The sequence below is a fragment of the Struthio camelus genome, chromosome 3, assembly GCF_040807025.1.
Source record: "Struthio camelus isolate bStrCam1 chromosome 3, bStrCam1.hap1, whole genome shotgun sequence".
Lineage (NCBI taxonomy): Eukaryota > Metazoa > Chordata > Aves > Struthioniformes > Struthionidae > Struthio > Struthio camelus.
Window position 1 is genome coordinate 110,149,205 of NC_090944.1, and position 18,979 is coordinate 110,168,183.

At 38.9% G+C, this 18,979-nt stretch overlaps 1 protein-coding gene across 8 annotated transcripts in view; it reads right to left on the minus strand.

Moving 5' to 3' along the window:
- PPM1B (protein phosphatase, Mg2+/Mn2+ dependent 1B) overlaps nucleotides 1-18,979 on the minus strand; it is a 72,613-nt gene that overhangs the window by 47,006 nt on the left and 6,628 nt on the right. The window contains exon 1 of one of the 8 annotated variants that reach the window (XM_068939650.1): nucleotides 3,145-3,291. The exons of the other annotated variants lie outside the window; for them this stretch is intronic. The gene's annotated coding sequence lies outside the window, so the exon portion shown is untranslated. Of the gene's footprint in view, nucleotides 1-3,144; nucleotides 3,292-18,979 lie in introns of those variants that run through there. 8 annotated transcript variants of the gene reach the window in all.

Sequence of the window (18,979 nt, forward strand, 5' to 3'; positions counted from 1 at the left end):
AACATGAACATGCTTATCGGTGCTGCTAGGACTTCCTAGACAAGAGGTTGCAGAAGTCCAACTCTGTTATCATCTATCCTGCATTGTAGCTGTTAGCGTAAGAAGAGTCCCAGAGATGCATGTTATACCCTCCACAACAATGCAGAAATTGCTGATGCTTGCAGACAGCGCCCTTTGCCATTAAGAACACAAATACACGCAGAACAAGATCACATCTTCCTGCATCTACAATTTCTGAACTACCATGCAGGGTGTAACATCTCTGTCAGTTCTTGCAATGAAGATTCAAAACTCCAGCTAGGCTGTGCCAAAGAGAGCTACATGGGCAAAACAAGAATCATGTTTACTGCTAGCGAAGAGCTTATCTTTTGAACGTGTTCCTACAGTGTATCCCCAGGAGGTAGCTATAAGATAATAATAAATTTAAGATCTCTAGTCAGCAATAGCTAATGAGCCAGCTTGAAACTATCTATAGCCTCTGTGAACATCTGGCCTACAGATCAATGTTTAAAAAAAAAAAAAAGTCACTCCAGGTGGACTACTTACATTTCATGAACACCCAGCCGCTTAAAACAAGCGGAGACCACAGCCTGAGCACTAGTTAAATGTTGTGAGAAAGAATTCCCCACACCTGTCATTTAATAACAGATTATGGAGCATATCTATTTAGAAGTCCCCATGGCCAAGATGGTTTCCCCCTAAACCACACCTCACAACACACACGTGAAGCTCTCATGCACTCTAGCTACTATAGCAGTATCAAACAGCATCCAGATTTTGCCATTCCTTTTCCCAGTAGGAGAGTAAGGTGTTAGTAAAATATAATAGCATTCAAATTCACAAGTAATCCCGGGAATAAAAACTTTGTTGGTCATACAGCCCTCTCTTGCTAATCCTTTCAAGAAAATGTCTTAAGTGGAAGGCCATAAAGAACTCAAAAAAGCAGCACCCAATGAAATTAGAGTAAGCAAGAGATTTCAGATCAGTTAATTCCACAGCTAGTTTGTGCATTCAGGGAAAAAAATAAAACAAAACAAAAAACCCCACATTACTGCAAACTTCAAAATACTACAGGGTAAGGAGTTAACATGCCTGACATTGATATCTTAGCAATAAAACAACATGACAGCAAAGTTGACTAAGCTCCAAAATTTTAAGATGCTCTGTGGAATAGAGTCAGGAAGTCTGAAGGCGAGTTTTCAAAGGATGAATATTATTGTGAGTTTCTCATAAGTAGTACTCACAAAATGGAAAAGACATTCTCAGGGGGTTAACTCTTTATTAATTCTTCATAGTTTTCAGTGTTTTTCTTTTTTTTTTTAAATCAGCTAGCAGCCAACATTCAAAAAAAAAAAAAAAAAAAAACCTTAGTCTCTCTCTTTTTTTAATCTGGGTGGAGATTCCAACCATGATTCAGTGATTAGCAATGCAATGAGACTGAGTTAGCTTTAGAAAGAATCATCGACACCAACAAGGAGTTATTTAACTTCACTGCTGCATCTTACATTCCTGCTGCATCTGATAAAAATGAGGCTTAAACACTGTTTCTACTATGTCTTTCTGAACAGATCCCACATTTAGAACAACTAACCTGCACAAGATTCTTGAAGTCACAATACCATCCTGCCTTGTGGTAGGATGGCCTATGAGGGGAATTAAGCCATCACAACATATGCATGTCACAACTAATCACATTTTTTCCATCTTAAAAGTATAGGACATAACCCTGCATGGGAATACCTTGTTTGCTACACCTAAAATTTGGAAGCCCAAAAAGGTGTTGAAATTATTTCAAACGCAAAACTAGCAAGCAGATTGCAAAACTACAATGTTTCACTTAGCACCAGAAACAGCTAGTACAGCAAGGATTCCCTAATGTTGATATGTTTGACAATGAGAGAAATCGCAAATTTATGAGGGATATCAAAAGTGTTCTTTAATTTCTAGTGAGGACTAGTGGAAGGACTTTTCTGCCCAGGAAAGCAAGTTATATTCTCATCCTTTCCTCATTTTCTGAGGAAAACTCTTAACATACAAATGAACTAAAGCTAAGACACCATAGCAGAGTGAATTGAAGCTCAGACATTGCCAAAGCTCCTGTGCAGACAGTGATAGAAAGCATAAACTCTCCGATATACTACTAAACCACTTAGATCTATGTGTCTTTTTTAGCCATGTTACCACTAGCTAGGTTTATGTACAAAAGGAGTTAAAATAATGAGAGGAAAGACAGAGAGACGGGGGGGGGGGGGGGGGGGAGGGGATTCAATACCATGAAGTCCTTGCACCAGAGCATGCAAATCAGTAACATAAAAATACCACTATTGCAGGCTTCCAAATATTAACACTTATTATGCTATAGGCATTTTAATGCTTACTGCAAAACACAACTTGGAAAGACATAATTCAAACATCTATTATGTCAATTAACAGCCTACACATGCACAAACAAAAATTTTAATCTTGCACAAGAACTAAATCAAATTTAGTATTTAAAAATAACCATGTGTTATCATGACCCCTATGTGGAGACTTCAGTTTCTATATTATTTATGCTTCAATTACAGTTTTAGAACCTCAATATTTTTCCGTTCGTGTCATCCATGATAAGAAATGTTTTTGTATTTAGTAGCAAAGTTATTTCTCTTACAGTAAATTGTTTTGTTAGTGTGAACCAAATAACACTAAGACATGTAAAGACATCTTAAAACTTAAGAGGGTCAGTTTGCCATAAGTTGGTCCTCAACTACTAAAACAAATTTATCATCTTCCTAATACAACCCAGTTAAACTGACTTGGCTCATTTTACATACGGCATATCTCAACGCACTTTAAGAAGTCAGATATAAACAAATGCTTAAGCAGCTGATTTTAAGTGATATGTCATGATATGCTCTCATACTATAACAGGATCTATATATCTGGAATCACATGATATACATTATTCAATCTCCAGTATGTTACAGAAAGTCAAGTTTCAGATCATAGAGGGCATGTCAGACTACTTCAGATAACAAAGTACTTCCCCCTCCACTATACAGCATGCTTTATCTTTTCATCACATTAACTTTTTAGCAAAGTGTCTGAAGTCTAATTAAAAATTACCGCCTCTGGGATCTGCAGAGCAAAGCAAATTTCCATTACCTTTTTTCTGGTAGCAGTCTCCAGTATCATTGCTTGGATACATGGACTCTTTTTCAGGTGAAGCAGTTCAAACAGCCTCAGTGCAGACACTTGTCATCTAAACAGAGGAGTATTTGGCAAGAAGCAGCCATTTGGCAACTTGCAAGCTTAAATACTCAAATAGTTTTGTCCAATTAGCACTGCAACTTCAGTTCCACGTTAAATCAGTTGGACTCATTTTTATATCAAAACAGTTTAAATTATTTTGATTTGCGATGTATTTCAGTGCTGAAGCTTCAGATATATCTATTGAGACAATAAAAACTGTTTTAATTTTGCCACTACGTAAATACTATAATACACGTTGAACTGCACCTGCAAAAATTCAAAGGGCAATTTTAGTAACAAAAATGTTAGCGCTACCATGCCAGTTTTCAAGAAATCAGTATTAGAGAGGGTGCTTAAGGGCACTAAGGCAGTCAATGCAGCAATGCTGGGCATACACAGACTTGACAGCAAAAAGGAATTCCAGGAAGCAAGCATGCTAATAATTCAACATTTATTTACGTTCTTCATCAGCTCAGACATCAGCTGCAGGCAAGTTTGGATAACGTGGATTAAGACACCAATCCCAGCTCCAACAAAGGTTACTGCTCCTATATAAGGTTGGCTGCAACACATGCCTTCACTGAACTGTGAATGATAATGGGTGCAACATCTTAGCACGTAGCTACATAAAATAACAGGTTAATTGTAACATGGGAGCAGACACCCTACTCTCATCCCATTTATAGAGGCAACATGTCCACATATTTTAAAATATGATATATCTCAATATTCCAAAGCTTGTGTCTCAGTCTTATCACTTTACTACGCATAAAGCTTATCCTACACGTACTCTGTACTGGATTTAATAAATTTAAGTCCAGATCAGGTATCCATTAAAAAAATAAACAAATAAAAACCCACAAACACACATACCATCCGCAAAAAAAAAAAAAAAAAAAACCAACACCACACACAAAACTCAGGACTCATGAAGGAATACCATTTTAGGTATTTAGGCCTTTACAGGACAACAATTGAAAGAATCTGATGAATTTAGCAATTTAGAAAGAAAAGTAGACATTCAACTTGGGGATTAAATAGATAATTCAGTAAACCTACTATATAAAAAAGAAAACCACACCATTGCAACAAATTAGAAATAGTTATGTGAACAGAACACTGCTGATTTGAAACTCTAAACGGGTGCTGAATTCAGCACAATGAGTGCCAGTTTCAGTAGTTTATTTCAAATAAGATTGAGGAGACAGCTTTAGGTGACCAGCATCCACCTGTGCACATTAAGTGCTACTTGTATTTTCCAGTCCTCACAACACCTCTCGCGTCCCTCTGAGCGACTCCATGTGAATGTCTCCACCATCTGTTTTATGGCTGAATACTTTGGCCATGTATTCCCCTCCCACACAATCTGTTGTCTTTGCAAGGGATATCTTGTGTGTCTCCCCGTTCCTCTGAAACTCCATTTCCAGTTCTTCCTTTTAAACATCCTAGCCTAGTCAACAGCACAGTCTATCAACTCTCCCTGAAACTGGTCTCGATGGAAAAAAGTTCCTATTAGTTGATTAGTTCTCTGATGTGAAGACAGTTGAGAACTACATAGGTGCCTGAAGCTACGGCTTCACAAAAAAAAAAAAAAAAAAAAAAAAAAAACCACACACACAACAACAACAACAAAAAAGACACACAACACAACCACAGCATGCATCTACCATTCCTCCCAAAACGCAGTAAATCCACCCCTTGAGGATTTCCGGTCCTTCATATTTTGAAATTGACTGGACATCTCACTTGAGAGCTGTCACATTACATCCAAAGAGAAATTTCATCAAGCTTAGCACAGAACCTCATAAAGTAAACCAGAAATAGTCACTAACATACTGCCAATTTAGTAAAACATTCCATTTTACGTCATGCAACTTAGTATTTCAGTTTTAGAAGTTTGAACACCTATGGTAGGCAAAAGATAGCCTTGCATAGTAAACATTAAATAGTTACATGTAGCAACTTGCTTAACATACGCCAGAGCCCAGCCAGAGCCAGTTTATATACATCTGATCCTAATGTATTTTCACAGAATTATGAAGAAGTATTAAATAAGTGTTTAATATTTTGCAAAAATATTATGCCATGAAAGAAAGTTGTAACAAATTCAAAATAGTTCCATTTTGAAAGCCTCAGAATTCATGCTTTCTGCTTGCTCATGGGCAATTTTGAAGGTCTTACCTTGAATGCAGTATAAGAGACAAATTTCTTCCAGATCTTCGTCCTTCTGCTAAAGATTCAGTTTAGAAACTCTTCCTTGTTTATTAGGGTTGAATAAAGCACAAGGGCTTGTAGGTCGGGAAGCAGTAAGATGGAAGAATTGACCAATTTCTTTCCCACCTAGTTTAACACACTACTCACTAAAATCCACATAGTTCAGAAGCTGTGTAGTAGGAACTTCTTAATGGGCACTAAGAACTCATATATGAGCTGCTGGAAAGGACTAAATTAGTCACGAAGTTACCACTTCTCTGAGGTAATGCAGCAAAAGATTAAGCGAATAACTTTCATTTGCTAGAGATGAAAAGGAGAAGCTGATCTCGGTTAACCCTTTTAATAGCCGCTACATACCCAAAAAATCCAGTCAATATGCACTGCCTTCACAGGAGTACAAGCAAATTTATTTGCCAACTAGGAACATGCATGTAAGTTTAAGGCGGAGAGGAGGGAAAGTCTAACATATCAATGCAATCATTTGCAAGAGTATATCCAGATCCCAAATTCAAAAGGGACTGGGAAATGAGATTCAAACTTAGTCTCAAATATAGAAACTGTATCCAAGAAGCCTGTCACTAGCTACTCAAGATTTCCTTGCAACAAAAGCAGAGAAATAGATGACTATTCACCAAAATCATGTGGGTAACAAGAAATAAGCAAAGTTGGTTTTCCCACAAACTCTTAAGATTCATTTTCCTGAAGGACTATCACAGTTAAACTCATCACGCCTAAAGATATCAGTATATACTGAAGTTAATTCCTGTAGCATGATCTGACTAAAGACTTCTCTGCTTTAAAGCAGTGAACACAGTTCACATGTAGAATCTAGGATAGCAGCTTCTTTGCTTAGGCCTAGGCAAAGAGGGAATTGGACCAGTCTCAGAAATTACCAGTTTCCTATTCAAACACCTTTTTGGACAGTGTAGTGCAAACAATAAATGCTCTATATATTACTTAGTTTTACTACAACATTCAGAATGATAGATAAAGGGAGGCAAGAAACAGGATACTGATCACTATAAAGCTCTGGAGCAAGTTTCTTTTTCAACATAAAGAGGATATTTCTCATTTCTTTCTGTGACGAAATGAGCTCATTTAACGAATATCGCATGCAATGAATGTACCTTGTTTATTCAAGGCAATAGGCACAGATTTCAAGCAACTGTAATACATCAAAAATAGTCAACAAGAGTAACTGATTATGTCCAAGCTATTTTATTTACCAGCACTAGAAATAAACATTACTCAAATAAGGAGCTGAGTTTCCAAATAAAATAAAAATGTACTGGTTAGCTTGGCTACTTAAGTCACTGTCGTGGTTAATTTTTCATATAATGATTCAGATTGGAGGTCTTCTAGTTCAATCTCCTTCTAAAAGCACAATCAATGTTAAACTCAGCCCAGGTTGCTTAAGACGTTTTCCAGTCCTGAAAAAAAATCTCCACAGAGGGAGGAGATCGCACAACCTCTCTGTTGTAGGACTTTCAGTAACCTGTTAAAAAAAAAAAGTCCTCCTCACAGCAGAAGTTTTGCTACATTTCAGTTTATGATCACTGTCTCTTGTTCTGCCACTGCGCATTTCAGTAGGTTGGCTTCATCTTCATCCTCTTCGGATCCTTCCTCTAGGTCTTGGAAGGCTGATATTATGTCCCTCCTAAGCCTCTCTTCTCCAGGGTAAGCAAGACCATGAGAGGCCCACAGTGTCTCCTCAGAGCTCACATACTTCAGCTCCCTGGCCATGTTGGTGGACCTGCCTTGTTGATACAACCTAGTTAGCTGTCAGCTTTCGTCACTGTCAGAGGGAAACAGGTCCTCTTCAGTAGAGCTATAACCCAGCGAGGCAGTCTCTAGCCTGTACCACTACTGCAAGTTAGCCCACCCTAGAAGCAGGGCTTCACATATGCCCTCGCTGAACTTCACAAAATTCACGTTGGCCCGTTCCTCCAGCCTGTCTAGGTCCCTCTGAAGGGCAGCCCCGCCACTGAACATACAAATGGAACCCCCTACCTCAGGGTCTACCCCAAACCTGATAGAGGTACATTCCTTCTCTTCCTCCAGGTCACTGACAAAGACATCAAAAAGAGCAGGTCACAGTATAGACCCCTGGGAAAGTCCACTTCTAAAAGACACTCAGGCAGAGTATGAACAATTAACTGCTACCCTTTGAGCCTGACAATCCAGCATTTTTTTCACTTATCTAGCAGCCCACCCACCTAGGCTAAGTAAGAGTTATTATCTTGGGCACTAGGGCAAAAGCGCCTTGCTCCTTCCTCTCTCCAGGCCTCCAGAAATAGCATCCAAGAGGACTTGCTCCATGATTTTCCCCTGGGACTAAACTGGCCTTAGTTCCCCAGAAAGTCGTTCCTGCTATTTCCAAACATGAATGTAAATGCAAATTTCCCCAGTCATCATGGAGCACCCCAATCTTCAGTCTCTTATAGATGATAGGGTGCAACCGGAAGTGCTGAGAAAACTGGCTGATGTCATTGTAAGGCTGTTGCCTATCTGGTGCTATTGGCTTGTACAGGTCAAGATTTCTCAGGAAATTCCTGTCTCAATCCTCTTGCACTAACCCAGCAGTTCTTTCCTCCTTGAACTCTGTCCATAGGCACAAAGGCTTGTGAGACCTTATCAGTGACGACAGAAGCAAAGAAGGCATTGATTACTTCAGTCTTAACCTATGTCTTCTGTCACCAACTCACCTGCCCCATTCAGTTACAGACCTGTATTTTCCTTTTTAATTCTTTTGTTAATACAGCAGCAGAAGCTCTTGTTGCCCTTGATGACCCCTTGCCAGTTTGAACTTCAGTTGAGCTTTGGCTTTCCTAACACAAGCCCCGCATTCCCGGCTGAAAATTGTTCTTTGCAGCCTATCCTCACTTTCACTTCCTGTACACATCCATTTTTTCTAGAGCTCAGCTATGAGTTCCTGTTTAGCCAAGCCAATCTCCTGGTACATCTACTCACTTCTTTGAATATGACAATGGGTCATTCCTGTGCTTGGAGAAGGTTGTCCTTCAAGACCTGCCAGCTCTGTTGAGATTCTCTACCCTCCATAACTGCCTTCCACAGGATCCACCTACTAGACACCTTAAGTAGGTCAAGTCCAGGGTCTGTACTCTGCTACTTGCCTTGCCATCTCCACTTCCGGTGCTCAGATGTAACATCCTAGAGAAATCCATTCACCATTGAATAAGGCCTTTCATCACCATCCCCCTTTCTACTTTCACAAGTGAACTACTGAGAAAGCCTTTTCTGGTTACCATTTTAAGGAATGATTTTCCTGAACAGTTTTTCACATGGAGGCAATATACGATGCATGAACTCCCTGGAGAAGGCTTAAGTTTCCCCTATGTGAAATCTGAAGTTCATAGTCCACTTGCCACCATATCAGAAGCCTTCAGAACTTTTGTTGCTTTGAAATCAATTCAAATGCTAGGACTGACAGCAAATCACCAAGGCACAACAGATCAGCTACACCAATCAAGTCTTTTTTTATATTAGTACTCTTGGAAAAAAAAAAAAAAACAACCAAAAAAACCCCACATATCAAACACACTCCAGCAACAAGTTTTCATGAATCACAAGTGACCTGTAAACTAGCTCAATACTTTAAAACATACATACTACTCTTAGCGTTTGCTAAAGGTGAACTAGCCATCAAGTTGACCCATAGAAGTACACAGAAACACAAGACCAAGAACAGGAGAGTGCCATGGGAAACCGCTGTCTTTCTGGGATCACATTAAACAACAGCTACCAAAGACTAGGAATACATAGATCCAGGACACTTTCTCCAGAAGTAAGTCACATTAGTACCTTCTTTTAAGGATATAGTTCTGTAATACAGCTGAGCCGTGGGGGCCAAAAGAGAATAGTGCTATTTTCCTATCCTTCCCTAGACTGTGAGCTATTACTTTCCCCAGCTATGACCTGTGAGCTCCCATTACCTTTCCCAAGCCAGCCCTGGGATGCAAACTTCTCTTGCTGAACCATTTCAACAACTGTCATAAAACAGTTGAGGAAAAAAAAAAAAAAAAAAGATGTGTGATGGATTACTGAAATAACATCATCCAGAGCGAGGACAGAAGAAAGATCAGGAAAACAGCACTGGTGAGAGCAAGAGATTATGTCAGCTCAGTTACGTTCTTGAGCCATACCCCTACATGAAGGGCCACGTCCTGTCAAACATAAGATTTAAATGAACACCTTACGCTCCCACTTCTAAAATTAATTTGTCCTCAGATTAGAAATGAGATATGACGACAATATGTGTGACAAGATATGAAGTCAAATGTGGATGTTTATTCAGCTTTCTCACCCATTCTTATCAAAGAAAGATTATGAATTTATATATGTGAGACTACTGTCAAGAACAGGATATTAGACAAGATGCACTGCATCTTTAACACTTCAACCATGATCCTTATTTGCTTGAGCACTGTACGTGACTCAATCCATTCCTATCACGTTGAATGCAAGTTAGTAATCCCCTCTGTCACTGGGGAGGAGCATATGTGTGGACCTCAAGTGGTTCTGCAGGCAGGCAGACACCTTCATCAGCTGTTTAACCGCTACACCAAACCTAGCTCCGTGCAGAGCTATTCAAGTGTCCTACAGCATTAGGTTTCTTCCAGTTGTGGGTGATGGAGAGCTAACTAGAGTTTTCTAGTTCATGCTACACAGCAGGAGACATGGCAGTATTGCTTACACAGCTGGCCTGGGAATTTTATAGGCATGGCATTTGGTAAGTGTGTCTGAAAGGTAACAGGACCAACTGATCTGAGCTCACCACCTCTTCTGTTGCCAGGCTATAGAAGCATTGTGCTACAGTTTGATATAAACTATTTCTTGATAATATTATCTAGAGTAAAGCAATATTTAATGCTTCTAGCAAGTGAAATAGAAGTTTTCATTCTAACACAGAAAGGATGCCTGAAACTGAATAAAAGACAAATTATAACACCCAAGCTTCAACAACTCGGAGTTCAAACGTTCCAAAGACAAAATATAAGAATTCTGTGCATAAAGATTAAAAAAAAAAAAAAAGCAGGTCTCAACAAGTTCAAATAGCTATCATGTAACTGACTTTCTGGCTAATTTTCAAAGTGTCTGGCAACATGACAGTAACAGCAGAGATTATAAAAGTAAGAACTGGATGCTCAGAACTCCAACTAAAAATGACATTATAAGACTGGTGGCAGAGGAAGAGAAAAAGAAAGAGTGAAAAGACTAGCAAATGGCTAAGAAAGCTTGAATACAGACATCAAAGACATTAGAAAGGATATTTAAAATTCACACTGCTTGTATCTTTTCAGATAGCTTGACTTTATTCCAGACTTTATCGAAAGAAAAGTCTCTTTAATGTGAGACCTGAACATAAACAATTCAGAAACTCCTGGACACAGAAACCATCAGTACCTGACAAACAATTGCAAACTGTCTTCTCTACCACTGATGGCCTTACTCATGTTCCATACAAAATACTTCAGTTCTTATCCAGTTCCTTAAAAGTGCTATTTGAAGCAGGGAACAGGTAAGGAGCTCCAGTTCTACATTAAGTTGTGAGCAACGCCAACACTACACTGGAAGAGCAGAGAGAGTCCTCTTATTCCGTCAAGGAATTTGCAAGTGTGACATGAATACAGAGAAACAGTTCAACTCACTCCCATGACTTTTGCTAAGCAAAGTTTAGTTTTAGGCGGTATTCTCATGTGCCTACAGAATAAAGATATTCTTGCCCATGAGTGCTGATATTTAATTAAACTGGAATGACCATTGTAAGGGGAGAGATATCATCTGCAACATGCTATGCATTCAGGGAACATCCAAAAGTAGTAAGTTAAGAACAGCCATCTCTTATAATGACGGTTTTGATATCAACATTTGACTGTGTTCTTTTACTTTAAGACTGCAACACAGCTGGTGACATTGCTAATATTGTCACGGTTACATGACTTCCAATATTGTCTCCTCTTATATTTTCTTGTTTAAACTAAATTTAATCTCTCCCCCGCTGTAACAAATCGGAACAGAAACAATATCAGGCAAGAGGTATACCAGAGCAGTTCACAGAGAATGGCAGCCACAAGTAACAACAAATCAAGCCTAGTTGTGAAGCAAGTCACCAGCAGCAACATTCCAAGTATAGTTAGGAGTTCCAGCGGCAAGATAGGCCATCAGGCATCCAAATCCTTAGCTTGAATACCTAGTGTTAATACCTACACCTTAAAGCATATCTTAGGAAACATCTGAGGGGTGCAGTCTTGTGACAACTAAGGTAAAACTAAATTGATACTGCTGTGAACCTGCCTCCTCCCACATGTACGTTTCTAACTCAACGTTTGTGTCAGCAGTTGCTCTCGTGTTCACATAGCAAGCCGATTCAAGGAGCTAGACTAAAAGAATATTTACTGCAAAGACTAGCAATAAGCAAGTAACATACTTCAATCAACTCCTTCACCATGAAATTTGACAAAGCCAAGTATCAACATGGAGAGAAAGAGGAGCACACGGTCGAAGCAGAGCAGTGCATAAACAAAGCATCACTAACTTATTCAGGTAATTATAAAAGTAGTAACTTCTCTCTTAATGAAAGAGTCAAGATTATGAGTGGGTTCCAGGAGCAAATGTCACAGTGCAGGCTAAGATTTAGCAACAGCTCTCTTCTAGTGCACCATATCAAAATTGAAAAGTAGGAAAAAAAGATTCTAAGCACCTTTAACCTCAAAAAACAAACACACACACACACACAAAAGATAGGCTCATCAGTCAGGTAGCATACAACAGAACACTGTTTGAGTAGAGCATATGAACGAAGAGACAAAAAACAAAGCTATACTGCACACATTAAACAAACCAGTTTCCAAAGCCCATTATTTTAAAACATCTGCGAAGAAATAACAGAGTGTGACTGACAAAGGAAGCAGAGGTATTTAGTGCCAAGCACAGTCACTGAGGTAGCAAAAGACTCAAAGCCTAAAAATCAACATAGGAAGAAACTCAGAATGAAAAAAGCAGCTTCAAATGAATTACATGCTAGCTACCACTTTACCTGTTTTCAGTTTACCTCTGTCCTGTCTCCAGATCTTGAAGGCACAATCCTTTAGCAGTTTAACCAAGCAAGCTTGATCGCTTTTCCTCTCTTCGTAGGAAAACGATTCTAGGTTGTTTCAGCTCACTAATTTTTCTTCCCTTCTCTAAACATGGCAGTTTAGCCCAAGTGCATCCTTTCGTTCTACCAAAGCCATTCTAAAATCTTTGCTTCCGTGGTGACAGTGACGTGATCCTGCCCGTTCCATATCACCTTAATTCCATAATAATAATGGATCATTCCATACACAAGGTTTTCCTGTATCTGCAGGATTTCTCCCCCCCCCCCCTTCACAGTTCAGGGGGGAAAGGCTACAAACTTCAGAGAAAAGCAGTACAGACTGAAGCCGCCCCACTTCCCCTACTCCTTATTTCCAAGAAGGAACACAATATGAAAATGACTTCAAAGAAACCATGCAGACAGAATTAAGAGAATGAAAGCTAACAAGAGAAAAACAACAACAACAACAAAAAAGGCTACTCCCCATTCCCCAGCAATACACAAGTCAGCAGCAGTCAACCTGCACTTGCTGTTCTTACCCATGATAATATAATATATAATAAAAGGTTGAGCATCTGATTTAAAAACAAAAAAAACCCTTTTATAACATGACCAGGCAAATAAACAGAAAATAGAACCCACTGAAAAGAGAACAACAAAAATCTTTGATGAATAGTGCTCTGCCTACCCAAGTATTCACTGGACTAGCCTAAGTCCTAATCAAATTTAAGATCTCAGGTAGGTAGATAGTATTTTGGCTTCCTTCCTCAACCAAAAGAGCATTACTCACCAGTCCCTCTTCTTCCTCATTTCATTTTTTCCCCTCCTGTAGCAGGAGTATCAGACTTTGACCAAAGGTAAGGAGAGGATAAACACTAGTTGGAAAGAATCAACAGGTCTGAAAATGGAATAAGATAAACTGTGCAGAAGGTGGCTTGCTCACAGTTCATTCTGGTTCATTGATTCTTTTTGTACTAATGATAGCTAAATATGATTACTAAAATAATTAAAAATATTTTAAAAAAGCAGAAAAGGATGATGGAGATTCCAATACTGTGGTCCAGAACCATTAACCACTTAAAAGGCTTCAGTGAGAAGCATAATAATGCATGACAGACCTAAGCTCTCACGTCTGCATTATACACAGTAACTTCTGTGTCAACCAGCCTTTTAATATAAAAAATAAAGGCCTACAGAGGAAGGCACAATATGGAGAGACCTATTATGAAGTTCTTCACATTAGCTTCATATTCTTTATGGAACTGACAGCAGAGCCAGGTTTCATGGCTGGAGAGGCCTTTAACATCTTCCAGGAATTAAGTTACTTTGATTATGGAATTGCTACCCCAGTTTTTTGTTTAGACAATAGCATTTAGCTCTGGTAATCAGAACAAGAAGAGCAGCAACAGTGAAAAAAGCTCACCTCAAATCATAACCAATTAATATTTTTTCTAGATGGAGTCCTACTTTCTTTCTGTAGGCATTCAGATATAAGGAAAATTCGCTAGAGTGAAAATAACATGGTCACTAACTATATCTAAGAATATAAAATATTCGTCAAAGAAAACATTTTCCAAGTACTGTATATATTAGTCTTTCAAAAAACACAATTTCAGAATACTTCCACCAGAGAGGTCGTGGAGTCTCCATCCTTGGAGATATTCAAAACCCAGCTGTACATGGTCCTGAGCAACCTGCTCAAGCTGACCCTAGCTGAACAGGGAAGTTAGACCACATGATCTCCAGAGGTCCCTTTAAACCCCAACTATTCCGTGATTCAGTGACTGTTTTGTGACCATGTTAAATTCTCTTCCCTACCACTGGCAAAAACAGTACACATATACTTCATTACAAGGAAGTTCCTAAACTCTACTGAAATTTTATCCCCTTCCCCCACCACAACTCCTAAGTCGAGCCTCGTTTCACTGCAACTAAAAAAAAAAAAGGTTGTTTTGACAACGTACATCCTTATCCCCTCCCTTCCAAAAGTCAAGATACATTCTAACTTTTAATGTTGACAATATTAATCTTTAAATTAAAATAATACTGTAACAGTAGTCAAGATTACACAGTAAGCTATTATGACTGACAACAGCTTCTGCTTTGAGTTCATTAAATATTTAAGGGAAGTTATTCTCCAGCCTTCTAGGCTGCTTATGTTTGGTGCATTTTTTTCAGTTAAGGAAGTGGGAAGTCCTCCTTTTGGACTTAATGTTACAAGCTAGATACTGGTCTTCAACAGCTGTTGCACATATCAGGCTTTTATTCATACACAGTAAAAGGCATATAGAAGCAAAGACATAGTTCAGTGTAAGGTAAACCAAAGAGAAAGCAGAAGTGAAATAAATTCTACTGTTTCACTATGATATAAAGATAGGATACAAAACACCAATGTCACTACGGCAGAGTGTTAACAACACTTGTCTTCTTTCGATGTCACATACAGTTATTATTTCAATTGTAAAACGTAGGAAAAGGTTAAACTATTGCTTTTGCTATTACCAAAAACATTGACAAGCTCTCAGATCTGTCTGCAAAGGAAAACGATTGCTGGAGTCAAATAGCTGTGCTAAGTGAAACGTTCACTTTTTTGTGTAAATATCATTCATTGAAATGAATTTACCTATGTACTGGACATGACAACACCCTTCAGCAACAGTACCCACAAAAGTAGTACGCTTGTCTTCTCCTTGATTGTACAAATGAATATTAAAAAATTGAATCAACTTAAAATCCAGTTTCTTTACAGTAAGACATGCATATGATCTAAAGGAAGGCTGGCTGAAAAACAATTTACAAAACAAGCAATTGCTATTATTAAATCATCTTTTAGATGAGTGTATGAAGCTCTAGGTCATCTTTTAAATAACAGCTCAATTGTGGTACACCAAGACTGTTTAAAGATTGCTTACAGAGGGTTTACAGAACAGCTTTCACCAAAAACTTGCATTAGCTCTAGCTGCTAGTGCAGCTTTCACAAGAGTTGCTTTCACAAAGAGTTTTGTTAACATGCAAGACCCCCACTATTTGAAGTTTCATGTACAGCCATGTACCAGTTTAGAAAAAGTGTCCCTCAAAATAATAGAAGTAGCAAGAACCTTGAATGATTCCAATAAAGGTAACTTCATCCACCAGCCTCAGCTAGTAGCAAGGGGAAGAGCTAGAAATGACAAATCCTGACCAAGTATTGGATATTTTAAAGTTAGGAACAGGAATAAAATAGTATTTACACACACCCCCAAAAGGCGCATCAGTCAAAGGCATCTTTTCAGAAAGAAAACAGAAAGTGAAACAAAAAATCCCTAGCTGTGATATAATTCCCTTCCAAAAGGGGTAGAGACAAAAAACACCACAAGCTAGAAACTGGATGAGCATCACATCTGAACAGTCAGTTCAATACACCTACAGGTACTAGTCCCAGTAGTATTGAATAATAATCACTAAAAAGGCCTGTAAATCCCATCTGTAATTAGACATTGCTAATCATCTCCTTAGGGGCAGCACTCCAGTTCTGACTGACAACATGCAGAGCGAGACTTTCTTAGATGCTAACAGGCTATGTTGTGCACTAGGACTCGACTGAGCTGGAGCTGAGACCATGTTAAGTTTATGTGTACATGCATATGCACACACATGGAGAACCTAGAGAGGGACAGAGAATCTTTGCCTTCTGAGCACTACCTAGGTGAGTCAATGAACCACCTCCCATTAGGGCTGGATTCCAGTATTACAACAGCTGAAGTCACAAAAGCATTTCATGTTTGTCTTGGACATAGACACACATCAAGGAAGTGTGTCCTCTTCTTGAAAAATCACATATTAAGTATTTCTTTCTCGAATCCCTCACAGAGAATCCAACTAGATGTTAGACAGTAAGCATTAGTTCCTGAAAGCAGTACCGTACCTGAAGTGACATGTTGTGCATAAACTGGCATTCAGAGTACCTTTTGCTTAGGAAAAGGGATTCCTGTTGGGATTAGAACAGGTAAAACAATACAAGTATTCTATTACTATAGAAGGCAAATGGAGAGCATAAGCACAAAAGAGGCAAGAAGAAGATGAAGAACATCTGCGCTAGATTCACCTTTTACAGCTTCACAGAAAGCTCTCTGAAGTCAGTGCTTCAGGTACACACCCACCTAAAATAGAACCAAAAGGAGTAATTTCTTTAACTTTTATGTACTGAAGACAGAAAACTCAAAACTCAGTTTGCAGTGCCACTTAGCTTCAGTATGGTACTTCTCATCTGAAAAGTTTCAAAGCATATTATAGTTTCAGCAGCTTTTCGAGGTCCTAACGGCAATCACAAGCAAATACCTTCCCCTTCAACTCCTAATCTACTGCCCTTATAACCTAACCTAGCTATACTCCAGAAACTTCAATAAACCACTTATTTTCAAAAGCTTCATTCACTTCCCTCCCAGAATCATTGTCCAAAATACTATATGCAGTACCGCTGCACATCACTAGTCCCCAGTTCCATATAAATAACTACAAAGGGCTACAGTATACATCAAAGACAACCTCAGATTCATCTATATTTATTTAGAGTTTGTTTAAAAAGAAGGTTGGATACTCCTAATAATTTTGTCTGTCCTATGGAGAAGAGATTTTCAGCACCCATCAGGAAGAGAAATTGACAGTTCCTACTAGGAACATCGTTTCCTACCTCTAGGCAGGTTACCTGAAATGTTAGTGAAGAAAAAACACTTAACTCATCGCTACTTTAAATTTCTTTCAGAAAAGTACAAAAAGGCAGTAAAACAAAAGCTATCGTTATTTCAAAGATAAAATACAACCTTGGGAAACAAAGCTACAGTTTTCCCTCAATAAGTTCCGTTGAAACTGGCCACAAAAGGTAAGTATTTCAGAGATTTTCAGACCCTGTGAATTTTGTGGAAATGAGCAGTCAGGTCAAGGAGAGACATTAAAATTAGTGCCCCTCTTGATGACAGGTGCAGCAGGAGCTCACCTATGTTAACTGATAACAGCTCTCCATACAGGACAGATATTACAAGTGCCCTAAACACACAAAAATACTTTCAGAGCTCGCAACCGTATTATTAAAAAAATTCAGCCACAAGACACAAAGCCTCAGGAAGATAGGCTTCATAAGCTCTTTGCTCACATGGCTACTAGCTTTGTTCTTGATTAATTGAAGTAAAGTCACGAAATAACTACTTTCCAGAATTTATTATAGTTTTAATATCGGCTACTTTAACATACAATTGCAAAATTAGGGGCAATAATATGGGGACAGGGGTTATAAGGGACAATAGTTTGTGGACAGGAGTTCTGTTACCACTCAAGATAAACAAACAAGACAGACTAGACAGCAGCCACACAATTGCCCCAGCCTTGACAATAGCACCTAAAAGTGTTGCGGTACTACACACAGGTGGTACTTGAAGCCAGCTCCCCAGCACAGCTCAACACCCTCTGCTGTGCTCCAAGATGTCTTTTAGAGAGGTACATCTACATTAGCACTTCAGTCTGAATCAGGAACACACTTCTGAAGCAAATCAGAGCCACCGCCGTTTACTGTGCTTTTTTCACATCTCAGAGTGGTTTCTGAACATATGATGTGAACATCTGTCAATAATCTTAAACCAAAACTCCTGGAGTACATCTTGCACACGTCAACCCACTGTTAGGTATTCAGCCCACAGGATCAGACTAACTAGTCTGAAACAGAACCCCATGAAAGAGACACACTGCGGACATTGGGCCCTCAATAACCTACTGTACTGCTCTAGGAATCATCTTCAATTGCAGTGTACTACTTGCTAATGTAAATATAACCAACGTGGCAGACACTGTACATCCATCTAGAAGAGCCTTAAGCAATGGTAACTAAGCCAGCAGGCTTAAACTGCCAACACACGCCTCTTCAGCCCTACAAAGAAGAACTGCACTGTGGATTTGAGTGCTTCTCTCAGAGTGACCACAGCAGCGGCATCTCATCACTCATCTGTTTTTGCTTCCACCCTTGTTAAGGGGTATCAACGGACACACCAAGGAAAACATTTCTGAATACAGTAACCAATTTCTTAGGGAAGTTAAAAACAAAAATATACATATTTCATACATCACCTGCATCTACAGGTAATATTCATCCTTTTAACACTGGAAACACAGTCCAATAACCCACATCAACGGCTCCACCATAGTTGCTGGTAGGAAAGGAAGAGAAACATCTGCTCAGTAGTCTTTTATACCACTTACACAGTAGCTTAACCTACAAAGCTGCCCAGCTAGGAGCTTCCCTTCTTGAATAAGCTGACCAACAGTTTCTATGCATATATTAAAGGATTGCCATAAGATTCACTGGTTCCAGTTTTGCACTGGGATCAAAGTAGCAATTCTTCACAAATACTGATATTAGTTGCGAGTTGTGTCCTCTCTAATCACCTTTGGTTTTTTTAGTTATACAAAGTT